Genomic DNA, 16,714 nt, shown 5'->3' with positions numbered 1-16,714 from the left:
AGGAGCTGTATCACAACAGCAGACATCCATAAAGCTGGCAATTAGAGTCTTGTTCATGCGTCTGCTGCCTAGTTGTTATTTCCTCAAAGGATGCTCAGTTTAGCAGAGTAGTTATATAACAACTTAATAATTAAATACTCATTGACACTCCATGCATGCCTATTTTTTGGTGGGGATGTGTTTGAGGGATTGCCTGAGGGAAGAATTAAAGTGCTTGTACTTGCCTTCTTGCAGAGAGATGTGGTCTATGTTCCCTTCCCTTCTTGTAGAGACTGGACTGAAGGAGGCTGTAGGAAGCTTCTAGGCTGCCAGGCACTGCACCATTTTACAGCCACATCTGAAGTGCTCACAAACCCAGAAGGGAATAGTTGAAGAGGATACATAGGTCTGCTCAGTAGCCACTAGCAGAGTTGTTCCAGCAAGCATATCCCATCAACATGTATGTTAAAGAATATTGATATGGCAAAAATAAGCAAAGTTCATTTAGGGGAAAGGTGTTATTAATCATCCCCTCCCATCAGAAGTGTGACTTGCTGTCAGCAGACATTAGACATGTTGCTGCTGCTTCATAGCTGGAGGTGCAGCAGAGTCAGAGGTTATAACACACAATAGCCCTGTCCCACACTCACAGATGCAATCACCATCTTTATTTTGCTTCCTGCCTGCTGTTTGGAGCAGCTTTCAGACCTGGCATCTCCTCCTCTGCTGAACAGAGGTGATAAGAAACCTGCCACCTTAGAGGCCTGTAGCTAGAGGAAACAGTGGCAGATGTGGACTTGTGATCACACTTTGCAGTGTGATGAGCATGAGTATCTTGTTGGCTAATGAGGTTGCTGTGATTCATGGACTGGTGTCACCTCCTCTTGCCATCGATGAGGCATATTCTTATGTTATGGAGAGTGGTAATGGTAGGGGAAAAGGATGTGGTAAAGAGGGAAAATGACACCGACTAACAAAGGAGACATTACTGGCTTCAGACTTGCTTTTGCAGACAGAAAGGTGAGAAAACCCTAGTCTGGGCTGGGCTGTTGTACAGTAAGATCTGTGTGGCCACTTCATGTGCAAGCAGAGGTGAGGTGCTCTGGAAAAAACTTATGAGTATGATGCAAAAGTCTTGTTAGGCTTTTCTTGATGAAACAGCACTTGTCATACAAATGGGAAGACAAATCATTCATCATTGCTGAGTTTACCTGCCAGAAGAGCTATAAATTTTCTTCTTGTTTTGTATCCACAAATCTTGAAGTTCACTATGATCTGTCTAGATGGCTTCTCTCTGGGAAAAAAACACAACCCAAACCAAAAAACAACCCTCCCCAAAAATCCCCACACAAACCCAAACCCCACCTTTGAATGTAATAAATGATTCTCTGGCATATTGACAAAAGATACATAAATGCCAACACCTCCTCTAAAGATATAATTCAGTGGTTTAAAACCAACATATGCACACTGAGTGAATGATTGTGGATAATTCTCTCTAAATTAAAAGCCAGGCAGGGCATTGGGGTGTTATGCAAATGGCTGAAGAGCAATTATCTGGCTTCATTGCAGGCTTAATTCATGAACTAGACCTATTACTTTATAGAATAGAATAGAATAGAATAGAATAGAATAGAATAGAATAGAATAGAATAGAATAGAATAGAGCAGAGCAGAGCAGAGCAGGTTGGAAGAGACCTTTGAGACCACAGCTTGAGACTGTGTCCTCTTGTTCTGGTGCTGCTCGCCTGGGAGAAGAGACCAACCCCCACCTGGCTACAACCTCCCTTCAGGCAGCAATAAGGTCTCCCCTGAGCCTCCTCTTCTCCAGGCTAAGCAGCTCCAGCTCCCTCAGCCTCTCCTCAAAGGGCTTGTGCTCCAAACCCCTCACAAGCTTTGTTGCCCTCAATTACTGCATATCTTCTTCCTGTGTCAATAGCTGTGTCTAAGGAGAAGGCAGATGACCCAAAACCTAACACCACTTTGCATGTGCAAATCAAATATTTGCAAATATCAGCCTGAAACTCTTTCCACTTGCTGCTTTGTACCCAGTAGCAGCTGATCCTGGAAGAAAAGAGACTGGAGTGACACAGCAGTTGACAGTGAAACCCTGTATTGGGAAATCCATGTCTGAGCTTGGTGTTTCTCTCTGCCATGTGGCAGGTCAGCCATGAAAGATGCTCCCCAGTCCACATTCCTGCTGCCTCCTTCGTCATGGCCCTACCCAACACCCCTTGCCCTTCACTGCCTCTCAGGCAATGGGTGCAGAGAGACAGCACACAAACCCAAGCATTAGGGGCTGCAATGGTGTTCCTGAAACAGGTGTGAGATAGCAGCAGAAATAAAAGGGCAAAAATTGGTATCATGCACAGCATGTCTTGAACTTCAAATTATTAGCCCCTGCCGTATCCTAGGTGCTGCCAGTAACTTTTTCAGACTTGTTTGGAGGACATAACTGTGTGTCCTTCACCTCTAACTCTGCAGTCCCATAAAAAGATCCTTTACTTGGAGACTCTGATTCCACATAATTATTTTTTCCCTTCTAAATTGCAGGTTAGGGATTCCCTCAGCTACTGCAACTGAGAACTGAGGAGAGTGATCTAAATTCAAATACCAAATTACAGACAAGTGCTAAGACCTAAAACCATCTTAATATATAATGTGCTTAACGCATTCCCAAGAAATCTGTTTAGCACTGCTAGATCACACATCATAAAATTAAGTTATGGACCACTGAAATCATGGCAATTCAGCTTCTTGCCATTGCAACACAACAAGAGAAGCTGATATTTTAGCCCTCATTTTCAAAGCTGCATCTATCATTATTGAGGCTTTTTTTGCCTGCATGCTTTTTTTGGACATCTATTTATTTTTCCCCCCGAACCACAGATGTTTGCCCTGTATTGTATTCCTATGAACAGACCAGCCAAGTAAGCATCCAGCTGCCTTGTGCATGCAGGTGCAATCATTTTGCATGTAAGGAAAGGAAAACCATAAAAAAAACCCCAACTAACAAAAAATGAACCAGCCAACCCCATAACTGAGGAAAATGTCAGCTGAAACATAAAGAAAAGAGGAATCTGTGTGTGAACATGCATTTGGTGCTAGACGCCCAATCTCGGAGATTTTGGCCCTTCAATGTCAGATTGATGCGGAACAGTTCTCAGTTTTGACGTTGTCTTGGATTCATCAGAGGTGTTCCCATCTTCACAGGGAGGGAAAGCCGCTGTCTGGCTCAGCAGGCAGCAAAGTAAAGCAGCAAAGACTGGAAGAAGTCTGATATGTCTTCTTAACAGTACAGCCGTTTGGGATTTCAGTATGTAAAGCTTTTTAGTTGCCATGTGTTGTCTTTGCCCTCGGATGCCCCTCTGCCACATTTGCTCCTCTTCATCCATTCCGAGTTCAGCTCCAGATGATACTGATTTGTTTTTCATTTCAAGGGTGTTCTGAGAGGTGCAGTGTGACCGTTTGAGGCTGTCCCCTTAAGAAAGAGAATATGGTGGTCAGATGTTGGTAAACGAAAAGATGAATCTAAACTAATCTTTGCTAATTCAGCTGTGAGTTTTTTTCCCTTTCCCTTCAATTTTCTTTCCCTTTACTTTACAGGGGGGAGGGAGGAGGCTTTTTGGCCTTACCCTTCCAACCCTACGACATGCAGGGATCTCTCAAATACTTGAGGAATACTTCTGAAGTTGAATAGATTAACACAGCGTCGTCTGCTGCACACAACAGGATGAAGCAGGGCAAAAGTTTGGGCTATGTGTAGCATGGGGACACGAAAAGTGGAGTTTAATTCTGAACTAATTTTAAAATAATGGAATTTGATTTTCTATGCTCTTAATTCTGCCTAAGAGAACAATGGAATCAAATTCCTTTAGACAAGGCACATTACGGCCCCAAATATTTAAATAGACTTGGAGTGTCACTGAGGGCTGAGCCTGCCTACGTAAATAAGCTGCAGCAATCCTCAGATGCTCATGAAGGGGAACTCTGGGCATCACTTACAACGGCACCGAAGAGAACAGAATCAAGGCCTTTGTGTTCAGTAATTTTGACACACTAATGTATTCAGCTCTCAATCACCTAGGCATCAAAGCAATTAAGCATAGGTTTTCTGCAGTGCATCTTAATTGTGCAGTCTTCATTGCAGATGATAGATGATCAAGCTCACATGGCAGTGCAGAGCACAAGGCAGGGATGTCTGTGCCCCCAGCTACTGCCTCTTGGTTCAGGCTCTCCTTCCTTGCAGACAGTATTTGGTGCTCAGAGACCCTCGACCTGCTTCCCATTCAGTGTCTTAGATCCCATTATTGGTATTGTTTGGCCTTGAAACACCCTTTATTTATTTTTTATTTTATCTTTAAGTAGATTAAGAAGAAAGCTTCTTGGAGGGCTTAAAAGACTGTATGCTAAAGATGATTTCTGCAACCTGATATGGATTACCATAGTTACTCTGTCTGAGCATGGCAGCTTTCCAACTCCTCTGCCAGGAATGATCTAAAAGCTTTTCTTTTATTGTGTCTTGAGGTGAGAGTCTGGTTTTAAAAAGCTTTCAGAATTCTAATTCTTTCCTCCAGTTCGTTGGCAGGGGGAGTCCAGTGCTGCTCCATCCAAACACTGATAACCTACAAACTGTGCGTTCAGGATCTCTGCTTGTGCATGTCCAATCACTTAGTTAATTGAGAACACAGAGACCTGCAGCTCATGGCATCCTGATTATCTCTTTGATCTTTTATTCCTCCAGCCTCTTTCCAGGCATATTGTTTAGGGCTTGTGGTGCTCTCCCTTCTTCATGCAACGTGTGAGTTTGCTGGGCCAGATCTGCAGTTAGCAAGAGCAGCAGAATGTAAAGGGCAGTCTCTTGAGTCTTGTTATCTTCTTATGCACAGTAATAGCACAGTCTGCATGCCATTCATGATTTTTATTTAATAGAGTTTCCTGGTGTGTATTTTAGGATTCATTTAAAAATACATCAGTGATTAGCAGGGTAGGAAGAAGAAACTGAGCCAAAAATTCTCTCTAAACCCAGACCATTAACTATCTTCTCCTGCCTGCAGCTGACACTTAGGACTATTCTTAAATCACTTTAAGTAATTTTTAAAAATCACTCCAGAAAGGAAAAAAAAAAAAAGGAGTCTGAGGGACAGACTATTGGGTGGATTGCCTGATGCCAACATGAGCTGGTTGAGGAAGCTGAGCCCAAAGTTAGTGTTGAATTTATGTTGATTAGTGATTAGAATGAAACTGGAAATGACTGACTGTGTGCGGAATATCTCAGTACCACTCACAGCACTTTCTTAATGCTGAAAAATCCAGGTTACTTTATATAACCTCAATTTCTTCCTTGGGTTTTTAAGTGGGGCTTTGCAGGAGAGCTTCTCAACATGGACTATTCTGAAGGCTCCGAGGTGACCTCATTGTGGCCTTCCAGTATCTGAAGGGGGCCTACAGGAAGGCTGGGGAAGGACTTCTCAGGATCTCAGGTAGTGATAGGACTAGGGGGAATGGAATGAAGCTGGAGGTGGGGAGATTCAGGCTGGATGTGAGGAGGAGGAGGTTCTTCACCATGAGAGTGGTGAAACCCTGGAATGTGTTGTCCAGGGAGGTGGTCGAGGCCCCGTCCCTGGAGGTGTTTAAGAGCAGGCTGGATGAGGCTCTGGGCAGCCTGATGTAGTGTGGGGTGTCCCTGCCCATGGCAGGGGGGTTGCAACTAGATGATCCTTGTGGTCCCTTCCAACCCTGAATGAAACTATGAAACTATGATCACATCTGGGGCAGGGAGTATTTTTTTCCACTTTATGTCTCTATTTGGAAACATTCAAGATCAGCCAGGAAGCATGAAGCTGAGGTTGGGACATACCTCTTTCTCAAATCAGTTATTTGTCCATGAGACTATTTTTTAATCCTGCTTTACCGTCTGGAAATAATGACTTATCGCTCTAGATGACAAATAATTCCTTCTTCTTCCTCACCACTGCTTACCCTTTTCATAGCACTGTCTTTCCTGATTTCAACCGGTGGGTTAGAGCCTGTGCAAAAATCCAGGTTATAGTGAAATGTCAGCACACAAAACCTGTCCAAGATGTCTGGATTGCTGATACAAACATGCTGCACGTTCATCAATCTCCCTCCTGAAATCAATAAGAGCACTCAGCTCCCTGTAAGAGGGGTCCCAGCAGAGCCTTCCCTCTAAGACCTGTGCTCAGATCTTTCTGTTTGGCCCTAGCGTCCTCTGAGCTGAGGCTGTTCACCGCAGGGAACGGCAGAGCTGGTTCAGCCATTTACCATCAGGTCCACCAAGCTCAGCATGGAAGACATTTAAAATGCCATGAATATTTAAAACAAACAAAAAGCAAGCCCTCAAGCATCTTTCTTTCCCAAATCATGAAAACTGAGACCAAATGCAGATGCAGGTAGTTTACTTAATTAAAATCAAGCCTTCTTTTCCTTTTCCAGCAGCAACCCATTTAATGCCTGTGGCAAGATTCATCACCTGGAGGCTGTTTTTTATGAGAATTGACAAAGATCATTCAGGAGTCAGCATTTTACTAAAAGGTAAGTTATAAGTCTAGTGGCTTGCATATTATTATAAGCAATTCTGTTCTTTCTTTCTCCCCCCCCCACCTTCTTGAACCTTTTGAGTTCCTGACAGCAGAGCAAATGAGGTATGCTTGTGAAGTATGAAGGTTTCAGTTCTATACCTTGCTTTGCTCCCTGCCTCAGCTTCATTTTGCATGATTTCTGAATAACAGCAGGAGCACTGAGAAACCATTGTGTCTTTATGTGCAAAACACACAGCTCTCCACTTGAGGTTTCGTTATTATTTGATGAGGTTGGCAACAGAGGTTCTGGCAGGACAAAATGAACTTTAAAAATAAAGGCGTTGGGTGGGGAATGGGCAAAGACAATGAGGTTCATAGATACCTTCAGGCTCCTTCAAATAACCTGGGGTAGAATAAAAAAGGGGTGGATACAAAGAAATTCTCTAGGCAGCTGGATGGCTTCCTAAACATGGCTGTCCTTCAGCCCACAAAATTATGGCTCTAGCTTTGCACCAATGTAGTTAAAGAGCGGATATGTCTGGGTCCCTAAATCACAAGACCACGTGCAGGAACCACTGTGTGCTGCCAGGTGCATGCAGAAATGCCTCAAGCCACATCTTTTTCCTTTTGCAATGAAAATTACACCAAAGTGTTTTGATTTTGTTTACCTGTTTACCTTATGAGTGCTACCAGGCATTGTAAGGAGGGTAGGTGTGAAAGGTACTGAGAGGAGCAGGGTCCTCTGCCCCTGTGGTTAGACATCTGGTCCCATCAAAGCCCAGTTTACCTGTAAAAGCTTCCACAAGAGACCAAATCCAGTTCAGTCTTCCTGATAGTAAAGAGCTGCCTTGTGAACGAGCTAAGGCTCACCCAGTCATACGAAATATGTTTATATCAATTTTAGAGAGAAGGTTGCTATGAGGAAGTATTTCCTAAGACTCAGGCAGGCTAGTTAGTTTGTCATCATTTTGGGTTAAATAATTCAAAAGCTGATGCAGAGGTAAATTAGTGAGTAGTCTAAATGAGATGGGTTTATGGCAAACCATGTCAAAGAAACCTAATTTTCACTCTGATTGTATTACATGTTTGGTTGACAAAAATGACTGTATAAATTTAGTGCATTTAGACTTTTGTAAGGTGTTTTACTTGGCACTGAATAGCTGCTGATTAAGCATTACCTCTATTCAGTAACATTAGAATACACATCAAATGAATCACAAAGTGCCTGGCAGAGCTCAACAAGCAGCTGTTGATGGAGAATCAGGACAGAATGGACCTGTGGTTTCTGGAGCACCTCAGGGTTAAGTGTAAGTGCCAAAGTTCTCCATTGTTGCAAAACATAAGCACAATGACCAAGAGAGTGGTGCACAGTGAAAAGGAAAGGAAACTGGCACTAGGGAAGCTAGATCTTTCAGTAAAGAGGATGAGGAGTTCATCAAACTATGTGTTGGTCTCTGCAAGGGCACAGCCCTGCATGCAAGGGCACAAGTAGTGCTCATGGGATGGAGGGAGCCAAGCTCCAAAAAGCCTTTGTGCATCGATCCTACTGTGATGACCTGACAAAAGGAATTTATGTGGCCTGTAAATATATAAACAAGAGAGCAGTCAATAACAGGAAAAGAGGTAATTTTACTTTTATCTGCAACATCATTAGAACCTGGTCTCACATAGCAAAATGCTATGTTGAAACTTTGAAAAGATATGGAAAAGTTGGAGAATGGGTAGGAAAGAATGGCTAGAATGATTTCAGTCTAACTAAAAGTCTGAAAGGTTTTGTTCACCCCAAAAAAAAAAGGGTCTGAGGTGGTTTTTGTTTTGTCTGTGAATCTATTTCTGGGAAGAAAACACTCTGTCATAAAAAGAGGAAAATGTGAAAGAAGAGCTCACATCTGAAAGCTGAACCAGATATCATTAAATGAGATGTGGGTTTTAGTGAGGGATTTTCAGCTCTGTGTTTTCGTTGGGGTTTGGGTATGGTGTGGGGATTTTGTTTGTTTGTTTACCTGGGAGGTGATTTTAGTCATTTGAGCAAATTATACAGGGGGAACAACAACAAAAAAATTCTCTGCTTTTTGATGGCTCCAGAGTAAAACTTTCTGCTTTTCTCCACTATTGACTTTCTCAGGCCTTATGGCTCCATTCAATTAGAAATAGCTGGGTAAACTACAGTGATTTGTTGTAAGGTCAAATGGAGATCTAATGAGTCTTCCTGGCCTTCAAGTTGATAAAACTGTAACTGCATATGAACTCACTGATATTAAAACCTCTCTTATCTGTTCTTGAAAAGAAAAACCCTACCAGTGTTATTAGCTCCCTCATGTGCGACAGTTGTTGCTCATACATTTTTAATGTTTTAATCTGGAAAGCTCATTGACATTTTGTTGGGAAACACACAGCACTGCTCAGCAATGGAGCACATTTGTTCCTGTAGCTGCACCATCTGGGGCAGGGAGAGCAATGGGGTTGCCTGGGTGTGCTCTGCCCTGTCCAGCTGCAGAGGCTTGGCAGGATTTCTTCAGGTGCCTGAACTGCTTCACTGCCATCAATGTGGTTCGTGCTGAGCTGATGTCGAGCCTGTCTTGGGCTGCTCAAGCACAACCAGGGTTCAGCTTTCTGCTCAGGAGTATCAGCAGCGACAGATAAACTTATGACAGGAGGAAGAGATTTATGATGCAAACATGATTCCAACATCAAACTGCAAAGATTTAGAGGCAAAAGGAACAACTGCAGTTACAAAAAATGTAAGAAATATTTCCCTTTAGGGAGCAGTGGATGAATTTACCATGGCTTGGCCCAGCTGTCTCTGCCATCTTCCCTGAGCTGTAGGGCTCTGTTTCTGAGGTTAAAGCAGTCATCTAGTTCTCAGCAGACGGGAGTCAATGTCTCGCTGCTCTTCAGCTGTTAACCACCCTGAACATAACTGCTCCTTGTCAAACATCCTACATTTGGACACAAATTCTGCGGTGCTCTTACTCCCACAGCCTTGTCAGCAGGGATTGCTGTCTTCCTGTGGTCAAGCTCCTTCAGGCACACAGCTAGCAAAGTTTTGGCTTAGATTATCTCAGCTCCAGCTGAGAGTGTAAGATGTTCTTTATAGATTTTCCCCTCGTACCTTGATGACCTACCCACTTCTAGCAACCAAACCTCAAATCCATCCATGTGCCACATAGCTTGCAGTGACCTTGGGGGCCACAGTTACTACAACTAGAAGCAGTAGTCACAAGATCCAAGGGCAGTGCCTCTAAGTGGCAAGAAGAGGGTGTTGCAGGGGAGCCTTTAAATTCTAAAGTGGAACTATAATTAGCTGTAATCATACCCAGACTAACTTCTCTGCTATAATTCTCAGCAGGAAAACAATTATATTGCAGCAGTATAACCCGACAGACACACTGAAAATACAAAACATCCTTTGGAAATATATGTTCCATATTCTAAATACACTTAGAATTAAGGCAAACAAACAAGCAACAACAAAAAATAATATATTGGGATTCAAAGGTAGACATGCAGAGGAGTTGGGGTTTTTCCCCCCCTTCTGCTTCTACTTTTTGGTTTGGCAGACATACAGAGGTTCTGTGTTAGTGAAAATGTTAATGGCATGCTCAGGGTATCATTGGAGAAATGGCAGGGTGGAATACAGAACTAACCAGGTTGGGAAAGACCTTCAAGATCCCAAGCCCAACCTAAACTTCCCCTCATGCTTGGTTTGTAACTCCCTGCAGTGGCTGGTTGCTTCTGTCCTTCTGAGATGAATGAAGGTGTGAAGTGTGGAGTTTGAGTGGATTTTTGGCCTGGGAGAGGACAGCAGGACTCCTGAAGCACAAAGCCAGGCCTACTGCTGGTGCTTGAAAGACACAACAGCTCAGCTGAGCTGGACGGCTGCACACCCTTAGTATGTGTTGGTCACTAGGGGGGAATAGAGGACCACAGAGCTTGTGGGTCAAAATTCCAACTGCTTCAGGGGCTACCTGCCTGAAATCTTGCTGCTTCTGCTACAGAAGAACCTGGAGAATCAGGTAGATACATAAGGGAAAGGATCCATGGATTTTTATACACACACACACAAACACACACACAATTATTTGGTGAAGACCCAGGGTTGGTATTTGGGACATTTTGCCTTTCCTTTCCCCTGTACATTCAGGACATGGCAGATGGTGGGTTTAAGTGGTAAGATGATGATTTGCCAGGGGTTATTTTAGAATACTAGGCTTGAAATGCATTTCTGAGCTCTGTTCAGAGAGCCTAGAACACATGTAAATGTAGTTTTTCAGGAGCCTCATTCATCTTTTGAGGGGTTTTATGCAGCATGTGTCCCTAAGCTGCTCAAAGAAGGACAATTTGATCATTTGCTGCTGCCTAGAAGCTGAGCTATATAGACTGGGATAGTTTCTTAGTTTCTATCATCCCTGAAGAAGTGAGGCAAGGGATGGGAGTAAAGAAAAAAAAATAGCCAAAAAAAAGGCAAGGCTAGAATGTTGACTTGCTGGAACGAGTCCAGAGAAGGGCAACAAAGTTGGTGAGGGGTTTGGAACACAAGCCCTATGAGGAGAGACTGAGGGAGCTGGGGTTGATTAGCCTGGAGATGAGGAGGCTCAGGGGAGACCTTATTGATGTCAACAACTACCTGAATGGAGGTTGTAGCCAGGTGGGGGCTGGTCTCTTCTTCCAGGCAACCACCAACAGAACAAGAAGACACAGTCTCAAGCTGCATCAGGGGAGGTTTAGGCTGGATGCTAGGAAGAAATTCTACACAGAGAGAGTGATTGCCCATTGGAATGGGCTGCCCAGGGAGGTGGTGGAGTCACCATTATTGGAGGTGTTTAGGAGGAGATTTGATAGGGTGCTTGGTTGCATGGTTTAATTGATTAGATGGTGTTGGGTCATGGGTTAGATGTGATGATCTTGAAGGTCTCTTCCAACCTGGTCTATTCTGTTCTGTTCTGTTCTATTCTATTCTATGCTATTCTATTCTGTGATCTAAGGACAGTCAGGTGAGCTAAGGTTAAAAAGGGTGAGTGTCCATCATGAATGGAAGTGTTGCCCAAGGCAGAAGATGAGGACAATGCCTTTCTTCAAAGACAGAAATAACCAAAATTTCATATTTTGGAAAAAAAAACTGAAAGAAAAAGGAGAGAGAAACTGGAAAGGAATAAAAGAGAGATCTCCCAGAAATCACAAAGCCAAGCCTAGCAGCTCTTTACTGCAGCTCTCAAAAGTTTAGAAGTGCAGCCCATAACAATGAAATGTATGGCTTGGGGGTGAGAGCTAAATCAGGCTCCTAGCATAGACCAAAATGTTGTTCTAGAGATATGTTTGTCGCTGCAAGTTATGGCTGTGAAATAAACAAGGGGGAACACCCCTGATGTTTAACAGCTACTGCACAACCACTCAGCTAACTTCTACCTTCTTTATGGAAGCTGATATGGGGAACATGTGGTAGATTTCTCTATGCTAGCAGGTTATAAAGCTGAGTTTCCCCTATATAGGCCCCTTTACCATGCTTGCTCTTTCTTACTGTGTATAAGCAAGGAAGACAGGTTCAAGATGGAGCTTTAGATTTATAATCATTGAATTTCTGTTCATGTTTTCAGTGAAAACACAAGTTTATGTGTACCAGAACAGGAACTTGCAAGAGTGCAATCACCCTGTACGCAGGTGTAAAAATACAGGTGTGTGCATACACGTGTGCCACAAATACAAATAAACATTATTCTGCTACACATCTCTAGAGCTTCTGGTCAGAAAAGAACATTGATTCTCCTGTGCATTTGTGCACTGGACACAACAACCCCATGCAGTGCTGCAGGCTGGGGTCAGAGTGGCTGGAGAGCAGCCAGGCAGAAGGGGACCTGGGGGTACTGGTTGATAGTAGGCTGAACATGAGCCAGAAGTGTGCCCAGGTGGCCAAGAAGGCCAATGGCATCCTAGCCTGTATCAGGAATAGTGTGGCCAGTAGGAGCAGGGAAGTCATTGTGCCCCTGGACTCTGCTTTGGTTAGGCCACACCTTGAGTCCTGTGCCCAGTTCTGGGGCCCTCAGTTTAGGAAAAATGTTGACTTGCTGGAATGTGTCCAGAGAAGGGAAACAAAGCTGGGGAGGGGTTTGGAGCACAAGCCCTATGAGGAGAGGCTGAGGGAGATGGGGTTGCTTAGCTTGGAGAAGAGGAGACTCAACAGCTGTCAACAGCTATCTGAAGGGAGGTTGTAGCCAGATGGGGGTTGGTCTCTTCTTCCAGGCAACCACCAACAGAACAAGATGACACAGTCTCCAGCTGTGCCAAGGGAGGTTTAGGCTGGATGTTAAGAAGAAGTTCTTCACAGAAAGAGTGATTGCCCATTGGAATGGGCTGCCCAGGGAGGTGGTGGAGTCACCATCACTGGAAGTGTTTAAGAACAGACTGGATGAGGCACTTAGTGCCATGGTTTAGTGGATTAGACAGTGTTGGATGATAGGTTGGACTCAATGATCTCGAAGGTCTTTTCCAACCTGGTCTATTCCATTCCATTCCATTCCATTCCATTCCATTCCATTCCATTCCATTCCATTCCATCTGCTTTGCACTGATTGATTTACTCAGAGTAACAGGAAGACACAAACAACACATGGGGTATGAAGGAAGCTAAGTATTGTCTTTACATTTTGCCTATATATATACCGTTAGCTTCACACAAAGCCTGACTCACTAGCAGCAGGTGTCCTGCTGTTATGTTAGGCAGATTAGTAATGATAGGGAGGGGGCTGCTCTCCCTACATGGCATCCCCGAGGGAAGCTAAAATTAGTTCTGAGGCTTCCAGTGAAGTAAAAGTATTTGTGGGCATTGAATGAAGTCTGCTTCTGAAGGTAAGAATCAGAGCTGAGCTGTTTAATCTGCCATTCCTTTTTTTTTTCCTGCATGAATCTTGCCTTGGCAGTTGATCAGCAAGTGTTATCTGGCACGAGGCTGGGAGTTTGGAATGATAAACAGTTGCTTTCCGTGTTTGTGGAAACAGGGTAGGGATTGAACAGTTAAAGGAAATCAGCGTAGCAGAGAGCATTTGCAGCTGAGGCAGAGACAACAAAGGAATGTGTCTCAGTTAGAAACAGTTGCCTTTTTTTCCTCTCCTTTTTTTTTTTTTCTCTCTCTCTCTTTTTGTGTGTGTCTATCTCTGAGTTGTTAGAGAATCTGAGCGGCATATGAGCAATCACAGCATGTGACTCTGCTCCCAGTAGCAGACAAGCTATTGCTGGCAGTCACACCTACCGTGAGACAGGTCCAGTAAGCAAAGTTTTCCACAAAGTTATTGCAGCAGCAGACCATGCAAAGAGAAGAACTGTTTGTGCTTCTGAGGTGCCTGCAAATTGGGGTGATAATGTGTGCACCGTGGAAGTGTGGCTGGGGAGACTTTTTAGCCTTGCTGGTAAACACCTGTGCATCTTTATGGCCAGACCCACTGACAGGCAGATTAGTGCCTAAAAGAACAAATACTATTTCCAAGGAAAACTCTGAAAGACAAGTTATGTGTGAGTGTGTGTGTGTGTTTGTGTGCGTGCAGCCATACCTGAATGTGTGCAGGGAGATTATGAGTTACTGCCAGCAGAAAAGCCCCACAAGCTTCTCACGGAGCCACCACCTTCACGGCTTTGTGCAGCGCAGAAACAGAGAAGGGCTGAATCTCACTTCTGAAAAATGAGATACAAGGGCTGCTTGTTACGCCAGAATAACCTCACAGGTCGTGATGGATTTCCTCTGATTTCTAGAGTGGCATCACCAATATTGGTAACAAGTGATTTCTGCGTTGAGGAAATGGAATGAAAATCTGACAGCCTCACACAGCTCTGAGGACAGTGGTGTGTGTCACACATCCACATGAGCATACGTGGGCACCTCCCTGGAAAGCTGCTGGCCCTGCCTCTGAGCCTTGATAGATAAAGATATTCTGTGTCTGTCTCCTTCTCTGCCCTTATTTAATGCTGATTTTGGCAAATGAGTTCCCAAGGGATGAACGTGCCTGGGGCCAGGCTGCAGTGCTGTGAGGGCAGAGATGGTGCCACTTGGATTCTCATGGGGCTCCCACTGCCTGAGCTCCTTCAGTAGCTGTTGAGACTTAGCAGATCCTCAGATACCTGGGCTGTTCCTAGTAACTCCCTCAGTACTGGCACAGGGGAAGGGGGATGACCAGCAAATGGCAGAAGCAGTCTAAATTTAGCTCCCTGATGTTGGGCCAGCTTCTGCTAACATCAGCGTCAATGGCAAAAGCGATGTTAATTTGAGTGGGAAAAGGGCTGAACCCAAATTAATATAAGCTGGCCTGTGTAATTATCTTTATTGGCTGATAGGGAAGGAAGACCTTATTCACTCAGTGCATTTCCACGGCTGCCTGGCTGTGCTCCAGTGATGCACCAGGCTGTGAGCAGATGGGCTGGGAGAGGGGGACAGGAGTGCTGATCCCTTCCTGAGGGGCTGGAATTCACTGTCACCCCCCAAAATGATTAAATTCTGCTTATTTCAAACCAGCAGGTAATGGAGCAACATGCACAAATGTGGTAGGTAGGATTTAGCTCCATGTGCTTGTGGAAAAACTTTTCCTGTTAAGTCCAAACTTCAAAACCCCGGTCCCTGTGGACAGCCATAGAGGAATGCATGTAGGGTTCAGTCAGTGTTGAACGTTGCATTTCTAGACTGGTAAAAAGAGCAACAGCTGAAGAAAAGGGCTACATGTTTAGGACCACAAGAAGACAGCTCAGCATTGCTAAGAGCTAGGCATAGACAGAAAACAATTGGCTGTACAGAGAATCTGCTGGGGCTGGCAGCCTGAAGTCAAGTCTACCATAATTGTTTTCTTCTCCAGTAAACCAATGTATTGATGAGGGTAAGCAGAAAGGATCAGTCCCAATGGAGCTCTGCTGGGCATTTTACCATACTGCTTAATTCAGATGGTCACTGTTGATGTTCATGTGTTTTCCCCCGCTGAGCAAAGTGGATGTGACAGAAGACAATGTAATTTAGGGTTCTTTTTCTGAGAATGAATTTCTGCATGTGATTTCACTTGCAAATTTATGGGGAGTCCCAAACTCTAATTTCCGTTGTGCGAACTCCTGTTTAGCACAAACGTAATTTAGCAATTTTAAAATAAGTTCTCATGAGACAGTATTGTTATGGCAGATTGGAACAAAGCAGACATTTTAACAGAAGCATGCCAAGAGCATTTGTCCTGAAAGCACACACCGATGTTCTCTTTCTGCTAGGGAAATATACACCTTTCTTTACAGTAAGAGTGGTGAGTAGAAGAGGTTGCCCAGGGAGGTCATGGATGCTCTCTTCCTGGAGGTGTTGAAGGCCAGGTTGGATGAGGCCTTCGGCAATTTGGTCTGGTGGAGGTTGTCCCTGCCTTGTCCCTTCATGGGGTTGGAACTAGAGGATCCATAAGGTCCCTTCCAACTTAAACCATTCAATGAGTCTATGAAATCACCAGTTAAAGCACTGTAGGCCCAAGGTGGCATGGAAATGTAGAGTAATCCCTGACCCTCCCCTGGGCTCTCCAATGCTCTTGAATGTCCCCACTTGCTATGAGAGGGTATACAAATGATTTGCAACTGAGAGGACTCTGGCTTGTTTAATCCCCTTAATAATAATTAATGACATGGACATCTAGATGTAAACCATGCCAGGCGAGTTAGTAGGAAGGAGACCACCATGGTGGATGCTGTCAGAAATCTCCCTGCAAAGACTACAGTGATTCTTTGGGCTAGTCTTCTTTAGCTGGCCATCTGCTTTGCATTCCCTGGTGGTGCTTTGGTTTGGATCTCCAGTTTGTTTGTCATTTCAGTCTCCCACTTTATTGTTTCCAGAGCCAAGTGAACTGCTGCCAAAGCCAATGCAATGAGATTGCATCGTGAGCTTTGTGACATGGTATACCTTTTTTTTTTTAATCTTGAAGCCTCAGCTCCTGGAATTAGTTGATTATGTTAGAATCCCAGTAGTCATTAAAAAAATCAAGGCAAGAAAAAAAAGTGGATCGGTGCTCCTTAAAAAATAAGTTAAAAAAGAGATTCCTACAGACCTGGTAATCACAAGCCAAATAAAAAGAGGCTCTATGCTTTTTTCTTCCCCTTTCTTTTTGTTTTCTTCCCAACATCAGAGTATCTTACAGGCAACCATCTTACTTCTGAGTCTTTCACGCGTAGTTTTTGAGTGCTGGGCGCTGGCAAGC

At 44.0% G+C, this 16,714-nt stretch overlaps 1 protein-coding gene across 2 annotated transcripts in view; it reads left to right on the top strand.

Moving 5' to 3' along the window:
• Nucleotides 1-6,455: 6,455 nt before the first annotated feature.
• Nucleotides 6,456-16,714, top strand: part of SGCD (sarcoglycan delta) — a 393,456-nt gene continuing 383,197 nt past the window's right edge. Inside the window, exon 1 of one of the 2 annotated variants that reach the window (XM_068161646.1) lies at nt 6,456-6,534. The gene's annotated coding sequence lies outside the window, so the exon portion shown is untranslated. Of the gene's footprint in view, nt 6,535-13,326; nt 13,365-16,714 lie in introns of those variants that run through there. The other variant, XM_068161637.1, reaches the window with a different exon arrangement.

The sequence above is a fragment of the Melanerpes formicivorus genome, unplaced genomic scaffold (assembly GCF_026170545.1).
Source record: "Melanerpes formicivorus ecotype bairdi unplaced genomic scaffold, bMelFor1.0.p_v2 SCAF_2, whole genome shotgun sequence".
Taxonomy (NCBI): Eukaryota; Metazoa; Chordata; class Aves; order Piciformes; family Picidae; genus Melanerpes; species Melanerpes formicivorus.
Note: the sequence above shows the minus strand (reverse complement) of the source record. Positions and strands in the feature narration are given on the sequence as shown.